Genomic DNA, 15,047 nt, shown 5'->3' with positions numbered 1-15,047 from the left:
ATCAGAGCTCGAACCGAAATATACAGGTGTTCGTTCTTTCCGAGCGATATACGAGATTGGAACAATAGAGAATTGTGAAGTGCCAGGCACTTAAATGTGATTTTCAGCGTATCCATGTAGATCGAAATGTAGTGTCCCCTAGCTTAACCCAAACAGGCACATTTACAGTCAACGACAAATTCTTTGGCCAAAGTCAAGGATGAAACCACATTTATCACCAGGTGCGACTGGGTGTTGTTATATTGAACTACCGTCCAAACAGGGACCCGAAAATCATTAAACAACGCAAATTTCGAGGAGTGGTAGTTTTTCGTGTAGAATTTTTTCGAAACTTTGAAGTTTCGTATTCTTGCCACAGTATAGAAATTGCACCACGAGGTCACGTTTTTCTGTTCTTGGGACCGATGGTGTAAAGGAGTGATTAATCCTTATATCCACCAACCACAAATCTACAGGGTGTGCATAAAGTCCGGGAACACTTTCATTTTTTTATTGCACAAGAACTAAACATTGTACAGATGTCATACATACTGCATTTTGAAGAGAAACTCTGAAAGTATTTTTTACAAACATTCGATATGCGAACCATGAGTAACCTGGCACAAGTCAATACGGCTATCGAATTCTTGCCATACCCGTCCCAGTAGGGCATCGCCGACTGTGTCAGTCGCTTCCATTATTCTCTCCCGGAGCTCTGCCCATCACGTGGTATAGGCAGTACACACACCAGATCTCTGATGTGTCCCCACAGAAAAAAGTCACACGGAGTGTGGTCTGGTGATCGGGGAGGTCATTTCATGAACAGCTGTCCCCTTCTCTTGCACGGCCGATCCATCGATGAGGCAGCTCCGTGATCAGATACTCACGAACTTCACGATGAAACCGGGGTGGAGTCCCATCCTGCTGAAAGATGAACGGAGAGTCCGATTGCATTTGAGGTATCAGCCATTGCTGCAACATGTCCACGTAGGAATTATCCAGTGACAGTGCTCTCGGCGAAGAAGAATGGTCCGTGCAGTTTTCGATATGACAAGGCACAAAAAACATTTACCTTTGGGAAACCACGCTCAGATTCAGTGCATTCGTGTGGATGCTTTGTACCCCACATTCGACAATTACGCCTGTTCACATTCCCATTAGTGTGAAAAGTAGCTTGGTCGCTAAAAATTAAGCAATCAACAATGCCATCCCCATCCTGATTCAATTGTTTCAAGTGCGAACAAAACTCAAAATCCTTGTCTCTTTCGTCGTCATTGAGCTTCTGCACCAGCTCCAATCTGAATGGTTTCATACACAGCTTCTGTCGCAGGACTTTACACACTGCCATTGGAACCTTTTCGAGTTCACGGGATGCATGACGCACTGATTTCTTTCCACTCCTTATGATTGTCTCTCGTACGCGCTCCACATTCACTTCACTCTCACTGGTACGTCCGCTTCTCTCTGTCGGGCAAAAGCAACCCGTCGTAAAGAATGTTTTGTGCCAGTGGTAAATGGCCTTCCTTGTTGGTGACTTCTTACCGTACTTAGTTCTAAACATCCGTTGAACAGCTGTATCACACCTGTTTTTGTCGAACTCAAAAGCTCTCTCCGAACCTGAACTCATCAAGTTTGCGACTAGCGCTGACTATCGGTAAATTACCAAAACACTCTCTGGTGGTATACATTAAAAAAAACTTTCATATTTTTCTTCAAAATGACATTTGTATATGTGCAGTGTTTGGTTCTTGCGCAATAAATAATTGAAAGCGTTTCCGAACTTTCGAGGGAACGCAGCCGGCCGCGGTGGTCTCGCGGTTCTAGGCGCGCAGTCCGGAACCGTGCGACTGCTACGGTCGCAGGTTCGAATCCTGCCTCGGGCATGGATGTGTGTGATGTCCTTAGGTTAGTTAGGTTTAAGTAGTTCTAAGTTCTAGGGGACTGTTGACCACAGCAGTTGAGTCCCATAGTGTTCAGAGCCATTTGAACCATTTTTTTTTTTTTTTTTTTTTTTTTTTTTTTTTTTTTTTTTTTTTTTTTTTTTAGGGAACGCATTTGGCAAAGTGTACATTCTTCCAAACTCAGCTTCGGGCCAAGTACATGTCACGTCTCACAGATAAAGAGTCCTTTTCGGGTGTAAGGCAAATGTCGGAGTAGTCCTACCAAACGGTAACCCATTTAAGTTCCCTATTGGAAGGACTAAGGTGCCCCCTCTCTCCTCAGCACATCCGAAGAATAAAAGATCGCTTCGGTTTGCAATGTGAACATCTGCAATTCGTAGTAGCCGTGGCTGCCAATGAAATACGACACACCGCCACGTGCGTCTCACGGCCGGTATCACGCTCCAGAGGGCACGATGAGGAAAAAAGCAGCAGCCAAATGCTCATGTGGCCGTCACAGCAACTAAGGACAAACGGGAGAAGTCCCAACGAAGCCTGCTGCCAGACTGTGGTTCTTCCAGGTGGTCGTAGTAATTCAAGGCATCGAGGATTCAGGGTTCTCACTCAACAGCAAGCGCTACCTAAGGTAAGCTGGAAACGTACAAGTCTCATCCTCCAACACACTGCTTATGATACACAGGATGTATAAAAGAGAATCATAGCGATTTAAAATAATCATAACTATCATGTTATTTGAGATAGGGCCGTCCCCTAGTGTCTGACACAGACGTCGAACGCATCCGCCATAGTTTCACAAGGAGTCCGCAGAAATCCGTTTGCCGTGCAGTTCGACGGCTCGGCATGCTTCCGATGTCCGTTTGGCGTGTGTTACTTTGATGTTTACACATTAAACCATAGAAAATTCAGCTACTGCAAGCTCTTCATGAAGGCGACAAACAGCAACGTGTGGAGTTTTGTAATTTTGTTCTTGGCAAGATGGAGGATGGCAGTTTTCTTCCACGCACTGCGTTTAGTGACGAGAGAAAGTTCCATTTAAATGGAAAGGTGAACCGTCATAATGTGAGGTTGTACAACACAAGAGGGAATCTCCAAAATTTAATTTGTTCTATGCAGTTTCACGGGAAAAGGTGTATGGTCCATTTTTCTTTGCCGGGAACACTGTTACAGGAAGCACATATCTAGATATGCGTGAGAACTTTCTTTTCCCACAGTAGACTTCATTTACCAGCAATATGGGGCACCGCATCACTGACATCTGGACGCGCGGGAATTTTTGAATCAAGTGATTACTGATCGGTCGCGCTGGACCAAATGAGTCAGCCTTACATTATTGGCCTCCAAAGTCACCAGACCTGACTGTATGTGATTATTTCTTATGGGAGTTTATAAAAGACTTTGTTTATGTGCCTCCGTTACCAACAACAATCAATGAACTAAGACATAGCATAACGGCAGCTGTGGAAAGTGTAACTCAAGACATGCTCGCTGCAGTGTGGGAGCAATTTGAATACCGGATTTATATATGCCGTGCTTCTGAACTAGGGCATATCGAACACCTATGAACAGGTGTGATAAAATGCTTTTTGAGTTTCCCGTTCATCAAAACAGAAAATTCATTGTATATCTTTATTAGTTTCAGAAATATAGATGTGCCAAATCGGATGATCCTTTTAGATACACCCCGTGTTCCAAATAGATAACTTCCAACTCTTATGCAGTCCTCCAAATGCACACATCTTCTTTGAACAACATTAGAAAACTGAGGCGCATCATTCTTACTTTGCTACAGGATAGGACAACAGCCGATACAGGAGTAAAAAAAAAATCAAGAACATCATCAGTTGTAAGTTTATCTCGAATTTATGTTACAGGCTACCGCTTTCGACGATATAGTTCACCATCATCAGGTCTTCTATAACAGATAGTGGTTAAATTTTTCAGTGACAAACGTAAATGTGTCATATGAGATAAAAATTTAATTTTGTCTTCGAGATGCTGTCACGTGCTAATATCGCGCGTACATAAGCAGGTGCGAAGGTTGGGTATTTTCACAAATGACACACAGACGTTTTTCATTGGAAAATGCAGCCACTATCGAATATAGAGGGCTTCATGATGGCGTGTTATATCGCCGAAACCCATAGCCCATAACATAAATTGAAGATGAACTTAGAGCTTACGGTATTCTTGCTACTGTTTATATTAGAAGACGTTTCTTCATTAAATGACCACTATATTCAGTGCCTGACTCTTGTATCACTTATAGCAAACAGGAAAATTCTGTCCCCAGTGCGCTTAGGTAATAAGTACCAATGAAAAAGAATGTGTGCATAGATAGTGTGGCAGGCACTCAGCAATGACTTTCTCGATTTTTTTTATGACGTTAGAAGCCGTAATTTCAGTGTCTGATAGCTTCAGAATGTACTAATTATGGAATACTGAATTGACCGTATTACTCATCCCACCGTTAATGATTCATGCCACCAGTTTCGTCTTCGTAAAGATTTAGTCACGAATCAGGAACTTATTGTTAATTTTATCTCATATCGCGTATTTCTTCCAAGAGTGTGGAAGCGATTTATTATATCATGAAACCCAAAATGTTAATGTCGTAGTGGTTATTGAGCCTGAAGTGGAAATTTCAGATTTACGAGGCAATTACGCACAGACGCAGTCAAGAAAGAGGTCTGTGAGGCAATACTTTGTTCTTTTCACTCATCAGTTTGCTTGTTTCGTTGTTATCCTATGTCTCGCCTGTTTTGTGACAATCTGCAGAATTCTACTCACCGATTTTACCCATCATCTTTGATCGTTCTTACCTCTCTCTATTTGTTTTTTTTTCCTGTTCCTTCGAAAGCCAACTACTCCTGTATGCCATAGAAATTTTCCATTCAGCTTGCCTCTCCTTCTGGTAAGGATTTCCGAGGTACTGTTTTCTTTACGTATTCGTATCTGTGCCATATCCTTTTGTACTATTACACTCTGTGTTTAACATCCTTGCGTCGCTAGAAACGAACATTTGAGCGCTGATGACTACGCTGTTTAGCGCCAAAAAACCTCAAACCACGAACATTTGAAAGGCCACAAGCTGTAAGTAAAAGTACAGACTGTCCTTTGAGTTATTACTGAGATAAATACGAGTAAAGGAGCGTTTTTCGGAAATGACCCTGTTTGTCGGTGTTGCTACGTGAGTTCAACAACCTACTGAAGACATGCAAGCAGCTGTGAAAGCAGAGACAAGCCTGTGTTTGTATCGCAGGATGCGCTGCTGCAGCGCGCAAAACACTTGGCGACCCACTTGAAACCTCTCACCATGGTTACAGAGCAGCAACACGCTGACGTCACAGGAAATCGCACCGAGAGCGCGGTAGCACGGAAATTAAAAAGAAAAAAAGAAGAAAGGGGATTAAATATCACATCCACTTACCTTCTAAGCCTTCGCGTAAGATGGAAAGGTCAGTGGAATCTGGAACAAGAGAAAATTCTATGATTGCGCTGCTACGGTAAGAGATTAGACATACAGTAGCTGGACAAAAATATGGAAACATACATGCTTGAACATATTTGCAGATTTTTGCTTCCGCAAGGATGATCAAATGGTTCAAATGGCTGTGAGCACTATGGGACTTAACTTCTGAGGTCATCAGTCCTCTAGAACTTAGAACTACTTAAACCTAGCTAACCTAAGAACATCATACACATCCATGCCAGAGGCAGGATTCGAACCTGCGACCGTAGCGGTCGCGCGGTGCCAGACTGTAGCGCCTAGAACCGCTCGGCCACTCTGGCCGGCTCCGAAAGAATCCATAGCCTCTTAGTGTTTAACAAAAAGAATAGATAGTCCGTTCTAGGCTCTATTGTGCTTTATTAAAATAGCAGTGTTAGCTGATTTCGGTCTTGAGGCGTTATCAAGCACACTTGTAAGAGAGGTGAGCTATCTCGAAAATGTTCAAATGTGTGTGAATTCGTAAGGGACCAAACTGCTTAGGTCATCGGTCCCTAGACTTACACACTACTTAAATTAACTTAAACTAACTTATGGTAAGAAAAACACACACACCCATGACCGAGGGACAACTCGAACCTCCGGCGGGAGGAGCCGAGCGATCTTGAAATACGGGTCGTATCAGGGTAGAGCAGCACGGGCAACATGCGGTCGTGCAGTATCTTGTTAAAAGACAACGTAGTGGAGATCGCGAAGGTAGGTTACATTCAGTATTGCACGACATAGCAATTGTGCTTAATAATGACTTACGACCGAAATTAGCTAACAGTATGATTTTAATAAAGCACAATACAACCCACAGCGGACAATGCGTTCATTTATATACGCAGATACTAGCCAGTTTCAGGCCGGGCCGTTGTGTTTGACCACGAACAGCACCTGTGCACTGTCATCAATAATGTTGCAAGTGTCGGTGGTTGTCAGAACACTGTTCCGCGTAGATGTGAATGCATTGTGTTGGAGCTAAACGTGGGCGAACTGTTGATGCTTGTGTGGTGGGAGCTTCCATAACCAAGGTAGCCGACGTGTCTGGTATTTCAAGAGGCCTCGTATCGAAGATTATATCGCATGCACGGAAGGCGGTAAAGCATTATCCAATAAGTTTTTGCTACGAAACATAAGTGGTCTGTAGCTGTAAAAGTCTCAGCCTCGTGATGCAAATTGAGGAGCTGCTCGACCGAATAGTAACGGCTTCGGTCAAGAATACCATCATAACAACCAGGAGAGCGGTGTGCTGGCCCCATGCCCCTCCTACCCGCATTCTCCCCTGAGGATGACACGGCGGTCGGATGGTACCTGTAGGCCACTCGTGGCCTGAAGACGGAGTGCTTCTTTAGCTGTAAAAGTATATGCAGATGTCGCTCTCGCGAAAACTGTCAGTCCAGAAGAACAAAAAGTGAACTTCGGAAGCATGGAACTGCAGGGCGATTGGAGTTCCACTTAGATACACGTAACGGGGAAATGTCGCTTCGGAGGCATAAAACCTGGGCTAGGATGTAATGGAAGAATTCAATTAGTCGGATGAGATTTCTTTTATATTTTACAAATTCTACTCGACTTTATGTCGTAAGAGTGGAACGTGGCGGAGGGTCGGCGATGGATTTGGCGGCCATCTCGTGGTATTCCAAGGGCCCCATGGTTACTACGCAAGATAGCATTAATGCTGATCAAGTCCATCCCATGATACAGTGGTTTCTCCGCAATGGTAATGCTGTGTTTCAAAACGAAAGGGCCCGCATTTTACTCAACTTACATCACCAAGGTCTGACTTCGTGAGCGAGAAGATGAATTGTCGAATTTCCACTGCTCACCATTTCTCAATATTATTGTGCATTTGTGGTCTACTTTGAACAGAAGGGTGCGCAATCCTGTCCACCTCCATTATCGTTACCTGACCTTCCTAGTATTTCGCAGGAAACATGATAAAAGATTCCCTGAAAGCCGTACAGGGCCTGTATTTATCCATTCCGAGACGACTGGAAGCTGTTCTGAATGTCAGCAGTTTTCCTACTCCACATTGGTCATGGTAATGTGTTGTGTTTGCGGTGTTTGCACATTTTTGCTTACCCCCTGTACTTCCTAATCACTTTTTAAGGAACTGCTTGTATATAGTGCTGGACATTGAAATGGCAACAGCAGAGAGATAAGTATTTAATGAAATTTTTCTTGTTGTGCGTATACAGCGTACTAGGAAGAACACGTATAGGGTGCGAAAATCAGAAACTGTCACCGCTGGCCGGCCGGAGTGGACAAGCGGTTCTAGGCGCTTCAGTCTGGACCCGCACGACCGCTACGGTCGCAGGTTCGAATCCTGCTTCGGGCATGGATGTGTGTGATGTCCTCAGGTTGTTTAGCTTTACGTACACTCCTGGAAATGGAAAAAAGAACACATTGACACCGGTGTGTCAGACCCACCATACTTGCTCCAGACACTGCGAGAGGGCTGTACAAGCAATGATCACACGCACGGCACAGCGGACACACCAGGAACCGCGGTGTTGGCCGTCAAATGGCGCTAGCTGCGCAGCATTTGTGCACCGCCGCCGTCAGTGTCAGCCAGTTTGCCGTGGCATACGGAGCTCCACCGCAGTCTTTAACACTGGTAGCATGCCGCGACAGCGTGGACGTGAACCGTATGTGCAGTTGACGGACTTTGAGCGAGGGCGTATAGTGGGCTTGCGGGAGGCCGGATGGACGTACCGCCGAATTGCTCAACACGTGGGGCGTGAGGTCTCCACAGTACTTCGATGTTGTCGCCAGTGGTCGGCGGAAGGTGCACGTGCCAGTCGACCTGGCACCGGACCGCAGCGACGCACGGATGCACGCCAAGACCGTAGGATCCTACGCAGTGCCGTAGGGGACCACACCGCCACTTCCCGGCAAATTAGGGACACTGTTGCTCCTGGGGTATCGGCGAGGACCATTCGCAACCGTCTCCATGAAGCTGGGCTACGGTCCCGCACACCGTTAGGCTGTCTTCCGCTCACGCCCCAACATCGTGCAGCCCGCTTCCAGTGGTGTCGCGACAGGCGTGAATGGAGGGACGAATGGAGACGTGTCGTCTTCAGCGATGAGAGTCGCTTCTGCCTTGGTGCCAATGATGGTCGTATGCGTCTTTGGCGCCGTGCAGGTGAGCGCCACAATCAGGACTGCATACGACCGAGGAACACAGGGCCAACACCCGGCATCATGGTGTGGGGAGCGATCTCCTACACTGGCCGTACACCTCTGGTGATCGTCGAGGGGACACTGAATAGTGCACGGTACATCCAAACCATCATCGAACCCATCGTTCTACCATTCCTAGACCGGCAAGGGAACTTGCTGTTCCAACAGGACAATGCACGTCCGCATGTATCCCGTGCCACCCAACGTGCTCTAGAAGGTGTAAGTCAACTACCCTGGCCAGCAAGATCTCCGGATCTGTCCCCCATTGAGCATGTTTGGGACTGGATGAAGCGTCGTCTCACGTGGTCTGCACGTCCAGCACGAACGCTGGTCCAACTGAGGCGCCAGGTGGAAATGGCATGGCAAGCCGTTCCACAGGACTACATCCAGCATCTCTAGGATCGTCTCCATGGGAGAATAGCAGCCTGCATTGCAGCGAAAGGTGGATATACACTGTACTAGTGCCGACATTGTGCATGCTCTGTTGCCTGTGTCTATGTGCCTGTGGTTCTGTCAGTGTGATCATGTGATGTATCTGACCCCAGGAATGTGTCAATAAAGTTTCCCCTTCCTGGGACAATGAATTCTTGGTGTTCTTATTTCAATTTCCAGGAGTGTAGTTATAGGGGACTGATGACCTCAGATGTTAAGTTCCACAGTGCTCAGAGCTATCTGAACCATTTGTCACCACTGGGAAATACATCGGCTTTGAAGCAGCTGGGCGGCGATTCGAACAGAGCTTTATGACAGATATGGATGTGTCTTTCTAAGCTGTTTTAATAGTAAGCCACAGTTCATCCATCGTTGTGCAGAGCAAATGGTGGTGCGGTAATCTGTCGGCAACACGTGAGAGGTGAGAGATCTTGAGAAAGGTCGCATTGAGGTAGAATAGCAGGGGCAACATACGGTCTATCATAATCTTGTTTAATGATAAATTCACGGAGATCACGAACATAGGACTTATTTAGTACCATCAAGAAGATAAAAAATCAACTGGTTATGCGAAACAGAGGTAATGGTGTTACGTACCCACGCTATTGCATCCCATACAACTGAGCAAATTCTGAGACCTTATAACGATGACGACTCACAGCCTCCACACTCAGATACTTCCGTCATGATGCGGTACGCTGAACTAGGACCCCTCTGAGAAGACGAGGAGGTGTCACTTGTGTCCAGCTTGATCGCTGAGCATACCACTGTCTGTCTGCCCACACCACTGCTGCGTCAAGGGGAACCACAACAGTGCTCGCTTGTTAACAGCTTGCGGTGCTCCACAAGTGGTCACACAGTCCGAGTGGAAATATGTCTTACTCAAAATATAAAATTTCATGACAAAAGTACGAGACGCGGCTATATGATCCTGCACGGCAGAGCCAAAAATATATCTATCATCTCGGGCGCTAATGCCGTGGGGACGGTGTGATTCTGCATGGTGTTGAGTATGGCCCTCCCGAAGCCAACTGTTTCATACAACAATAGAGCAGCAATAACTCTGAACGATCCCACAGTCTCTATGTATCAAAATCTCTGTCGAAATTCGACACGTACTTTTTAGAACATTCAAGGCGGCGTTTACCACCAGAGGCGCGAGCTAGATCTTCTCGTCGGGCGGTATGTACCACCGGTGGCTCACGTTCAACTCAACCAATTATGCTATCAGCAACACACTAACACAACGAACAGCTGTGAATACAATTTTGGGTTACCCTTCAGCAAGAGCACGTTCTGGACAAATGAGATAAGACACTATTTGTGACTAATTTTTGTGTAAAATTATTTTATGTGATCTCTCGTTGTTTCAAAAGAACTGACTTTTAAAATGAAATATCAAGATATTAAAATAGTAGCGTAGGGCCTCTGAATACAAAGGTCCACGCCGAGAAACAGGAAAAGCGGTGCCGTCAAAGGCAAGAAAGCATGAATATGTGCGACGCCCCACAAGGAGAAAAACAAACCTCGGCGCGGCATGAGCTTGTTAAACAAAGTGTAATACGGAATGAGATTTCCACTCTGCAGCGGAGTGTGCGCTGATATGAAACTTTCTGGCAGATTAAGACTGTGTGCCGGGCCAAGACTCGAACTTTCATTCTGGAAACATCCCACAGGCTGTGGCTATGCCATGTCTCAGTAATATCCTTTCTTCCTCGAGTGCTAGTTCTGCAAGGTTCGCAGGACAGCTTCTGTAAAGTTTGGTTAGGTGGGAACGAGGTACTGGCAGATGTAAAGCTGTGAGGACGGGGCGTGAGTCGTGCTTGGTTAGCTCAGATGTTAGAGCACTTGCCCGCGAAAGGCAAAGGTCCCGAGTTCGAGTCTCGGTCCGGCACACAAATTTAATTTGGCAGGAAGTTTCATATCAGCGCATAATCCGTTGCAGAGTGAAAATCTCATTCTGGAAACATTCCCGAGGCTGTGGCTAAACCATGTCTCCGCAATATCTTTTCTTTCAGGAGTGCTAGTTCAGCAAGGTTCGTAGGAGAGCTTCTGTAAAGTCTGGAAGGTAGGAGACGAGGTACTGGCAGATGTAAAGCTGTGAGGACGGGGCGTGAGTCGTGCTTGGGTAGCTCAGATATTAGAGCAGTTGCCCGTGAAAGGCAAAGGTCCCGAGTTCGAATCTCGGTCCGGCACACAGTTTTAATCTGCCAGGGAGTTTCAAAATGTAATACGGTCTTTTCACAAATTAACAACATTCAGATGTGACTACTGAAAGAGAAACCTGCTGCATCATCTTTCCTTATGTACAGAATCTAAATAAAGTTACTGCTACCTGCATTGTTCGGTTACGCTGAATTGCTACTCATTTTCAAATGCAAGCATGTAGTACCCTTCACGACAATTTGACGTTTGTTGCATGCTCCCTGAAACGTGTTGAAACTTTTATGGCCAGCAGTTTAGTAGAACACGGAGTACTAATTCTGTGTTGGTACTAGACACCAGTTTTCTCTTCCTCTCGCCACCACAGTGAATAAGATCACTACTTACTCTTCCCACAGTCATCTAAACCCAACATACAACTGCACTTCAAGACGTAAATTAGCCAATGTTCATGAACGGACAAATTCTTCACTTGAATTCTTATGATTAGAATTCAGTTCCCTGTGTCGAAAAAGACGATCGTGTGAAACCCGCTCGCGCTATTCGTCAACGAAGCTCAGAGGGCCATAGACACGGGTTCCCAGGTGGATGCCGTGTTTCTTGACTTCCGCAAGGTGTTTGATACAGTTCCCCACAGTCGTTTAACGAACAAAGTAAGATCATATAGACTATCAGACCAACTGTGTGATTGGATTGAAGAGTTCCTAGATAACAGAACTCAGCATGTCATTCTCAACGGAGAAAAGTCTTACGAAGTAAAAGTGATTTCAGGTGTGCCGCAGGGGAGTGTCGTAGGACCGTTGCTATTCACAGTATATATAATTGACCATGTGGATAACTTCGGAAGTTCACTGAGGCTTTTTGCGGATGATGCTGTAGTATATCGAGAGGTTGTAACAATGTAAAAATTGTACTGAAATGCAGGAGTATCTGCAAAGAAGTGACGCATAGTGCAGGGAATGGCATTTTAATCTCAATTTAGACAAGTGTAATGGACTGCGAATACATAGAAAGAAAGATCTTTTATCATTTAGCTACAATGTAAGAGGTCAGCAACTGGAAGCAGTTAATCCCATAAATTATCTGTAAGTAGGCATTAGGAGTGATTTAAATTGGAATGACCATATAAAATTAATCGTTGTTAAAGCAGATGTCAGACTGAGATTCATTGGAAGAATCCTAAGGAAATGCAGTCCGAAAACAAAGGAAGTAGGTTGCAGTACACTTGTTCGCCCACTCCTTGAATACTGCTCACCAGTGTGGGATCTGTACCAGATAGGGTTGATAGAGAAGATCCAACGGAGAGCAGCGCGCTTCATTACAGCATCATTTAGTAATCGCGAAAGCTTTACGGAGATGATAGATAAACTCCAGTGGAAGACTCTGCAAAAGAGACGCTCATTAGCTCGGTACGGGCTTTTGTTGAAGTTTCGAGAACATACCTTCACCGAGGAGTCAAGCAATGTATCGCTCCATTCTACGTATATCTCGCGAAGAGACCATGAGGATAAAACCAGAGAGATTAGAGCCCACACAGAGGGACACCGACAATCTCTCTTTCCACGAACAATAAGAGACTGGAACAGAAGGGAGAACCGATAGAGGTACTCAAAGTGCCCTCCGCCACACACCGTCAGGTGGCTTGCGGAAGTGTGGATGTGGATGTAGATGTTAAGAGTAAAGCATACATTTCTACATGCACACAGTAATTTTTATATTGATAAGGGGTGACACAGACACTATGAAGGTGACAGCGATCAAGTGTTACGAAATTTTGTAAATACCGTGATAGTCTCTGGTCTCAGCCATTATGACCATTCTCAGATTGATCTGTCTCCAGAAGTTAACAGAGTAAGAAAGTAAATGGCAACATATTTTATTTGCCTACTTTGTTGACTTCATGGAGATAGACCGATCTGAAGATTATGATAGCCGGCCGCGGTGGTCTCGCGGTTCTAGGCGCGCAGTCCGGAACCGTGCGACTGCTACGGTCGCAGGTTCGAATCCTGCCTCGGGCATGGATGTGTGTGATGTCCTTAGGTTAGTTAGGTTTAAGTAGTTCTAAGTTCTAGGGGACTGATGACCACAGCAGTTGAGTCCCATAGTGCTCAGAGCCATTTGAACCATTTGATTATGATAATTGAAACCGGTAACTACGATCAGAAACTGTTGTGATGGTTAAAAAAAATTTATGTTACTTAAGGAGCACAGAGAACGAAGAATTTCCACGCAAAACATTTTCTACTTTAAGCACAGTACACAAGTCTTGCAATTGGGACCCAGTGTCACCACAAGCAGCCACTAATGATTGTGATAGTCCTGTATAAAGATGTCACAGTTGTGACCTCTATGGCTGTATCGGAGCTGTTTTTTAATCGAGTTTCTTCATAACGTTCAACGCGAAATAATCGTATAACAGTACAGCGTTTATGAGAAGTCTGACATTATGGAGAGACTAGGTGTAAAGGCCGATAGACTGCACAAAGGTTACTGACAGCTACAGACGTTCTGGTGCTATTGAAGCCATCTGTCACACTTGAAAGTTAGTGTGATTCACATGCTTGAGGGTCCTCCCTAAACGATTCCAGTAGGCTCTCTCGAAAGATCGTCACCGAATACTGGCTCCGACGCCATTGCCTAAGGAGCCGGGCCGGTTCCTGAACATTCTACCACACAAGCGACTCATCATTCGGCACCCCTCCCTCCTCCACCCCCCTCCCTTTACCCTCGTACATTCACACCCGTGTAAATTTTCGCTACTAGTTGCGTTAAAAGAACGGTATACAAATATTGCATTTGGGCGTCACTGCTGGTTGTGATAATCCTGTATAAAAAAATTACCGCGCTGCTGCTACGGTCGCAGGTTGCAATCCCGCCTCGTGCATGGATGTTAGTTAGGTTAGTTAGGTTTAAGTAGTTCTAAGTCCAGGGGACTGATGACCTTAGGTGTTATGTCCCATAGTGCTCAGAGCCATTTGAACCATTTTATAAAAACCTTACAGTTGTGGCTCGCTGGCACCCTTCTGTGCTTGGTGCCCCAAGCAAGGGCGTGTGTCACTTGGGCCTAAGACCGGCACTACTTACGAGAGAGCAGTTTGATACACGGCTTCGGTCATATGGAGTAGAGAACCCTCCGACGCACACTTGCAAGACAAAGGTTTCCTACAACAGTGGCTACATACAGCTTCTTGAAACTCTCGTCTTATTCGAAGTCCAACCAGTGCTTAGTTTCTCGCTATGGAACCAAATAATATCAGAGTACTTGCCCCACAGATATTTGCCAGATAATATTAACTAATCTACTATTGAAACAATGGAATAAGGGCAAATGTTAAGGAAGTCAGAAGGGGTTTAGTAATCAAAACTAATTTAGGAACACGGAGCAAAAGTCAGCACTGAACCACAATAATCTACGTTTGCTCCCTATTTGAAGCAATGATACCGGATTCTTCGGCATGATTTACGAAACTCGCGGGAAAGCTAAAATAAGATTGCCGGAAGAAGTTTGAGATACTGCTCCTTCTGAGCTCGAATCTGTTGTTTTATTACTCTTCGTAACTAATTTGACAGATACAGTCACACACTTTCGCATCACTCTAGCTTCCACCATGGTTCGTCTGTCTTTCATTTCTTTCCTCTGCCGCCTTTACTACTGAGGAAAAAAAAAGTTTTTGTTTGACATATTTCTTTTAGTATAAAGGTAAAAATAAATGGCAAACCAATTCTCTACGCAATACTTTTGGATGTTTCCTTCTGATCCACATAGAAAAAGTCACACGGGTCATTGGCAACAGTGTTACTAACGTAAACCGTAAGCCAACGTGTTTTCGTTGCACTACGTGATCTCAACATACATTTGTTCCACGCTATCTCAGGGACATTATCTCTCGCCATATAAG

At 45.2% G+C, this 15,047-nt stretch overlaps 1 protein-coding gene across 13 annotated transcripts in view; it reads right to left on the bottom strand.

The window, feature by feature from the left end:
- The window catches only part of LOC126336721 (Ig-like and fibronectin type-III domain-containing protein 1), a 2,308,230-nt gene that overhangs the window by 870,670 nt on the left and 1,422,513 nt on the right, over positions 1 to 15,047 (bottom strand). For all 13 annotated transcript variants that reach the window (XM_050000693.1, XM_050000696.1, XM_050000702.1 and 10 more), the window contains one exon: positions 5,308 to 5,346. The gene's annotated coding sequence lies outside the window, so the exon portion shown is untranslated. The remainder of the gene's footprint in view (positions 1 to 5,307; positions 5,347 to 15,047) is intronic.

The sequence above is a fragment of the Schistocerca gregaria genome, chromosome 2 (assembly GCF_023897955.1).
Source record: "Schistocerca gregaria isolate iqSchGreg1 chromosome 2, iqSchGreg1.2, whole genome shotgun sequence".
NCBI classification, from domain to species: Eukaryota; Metazoa; Arthropoda; class Insecta; order Orthoptera; family Acrididae; genus Schistocerca; species Schistocerca gregaria.
The sequence above is the reverse complement of the archived record's forward strand: the minus strand, read 5'-3'. Positions and strand labels throughout refer to the sequence as shown.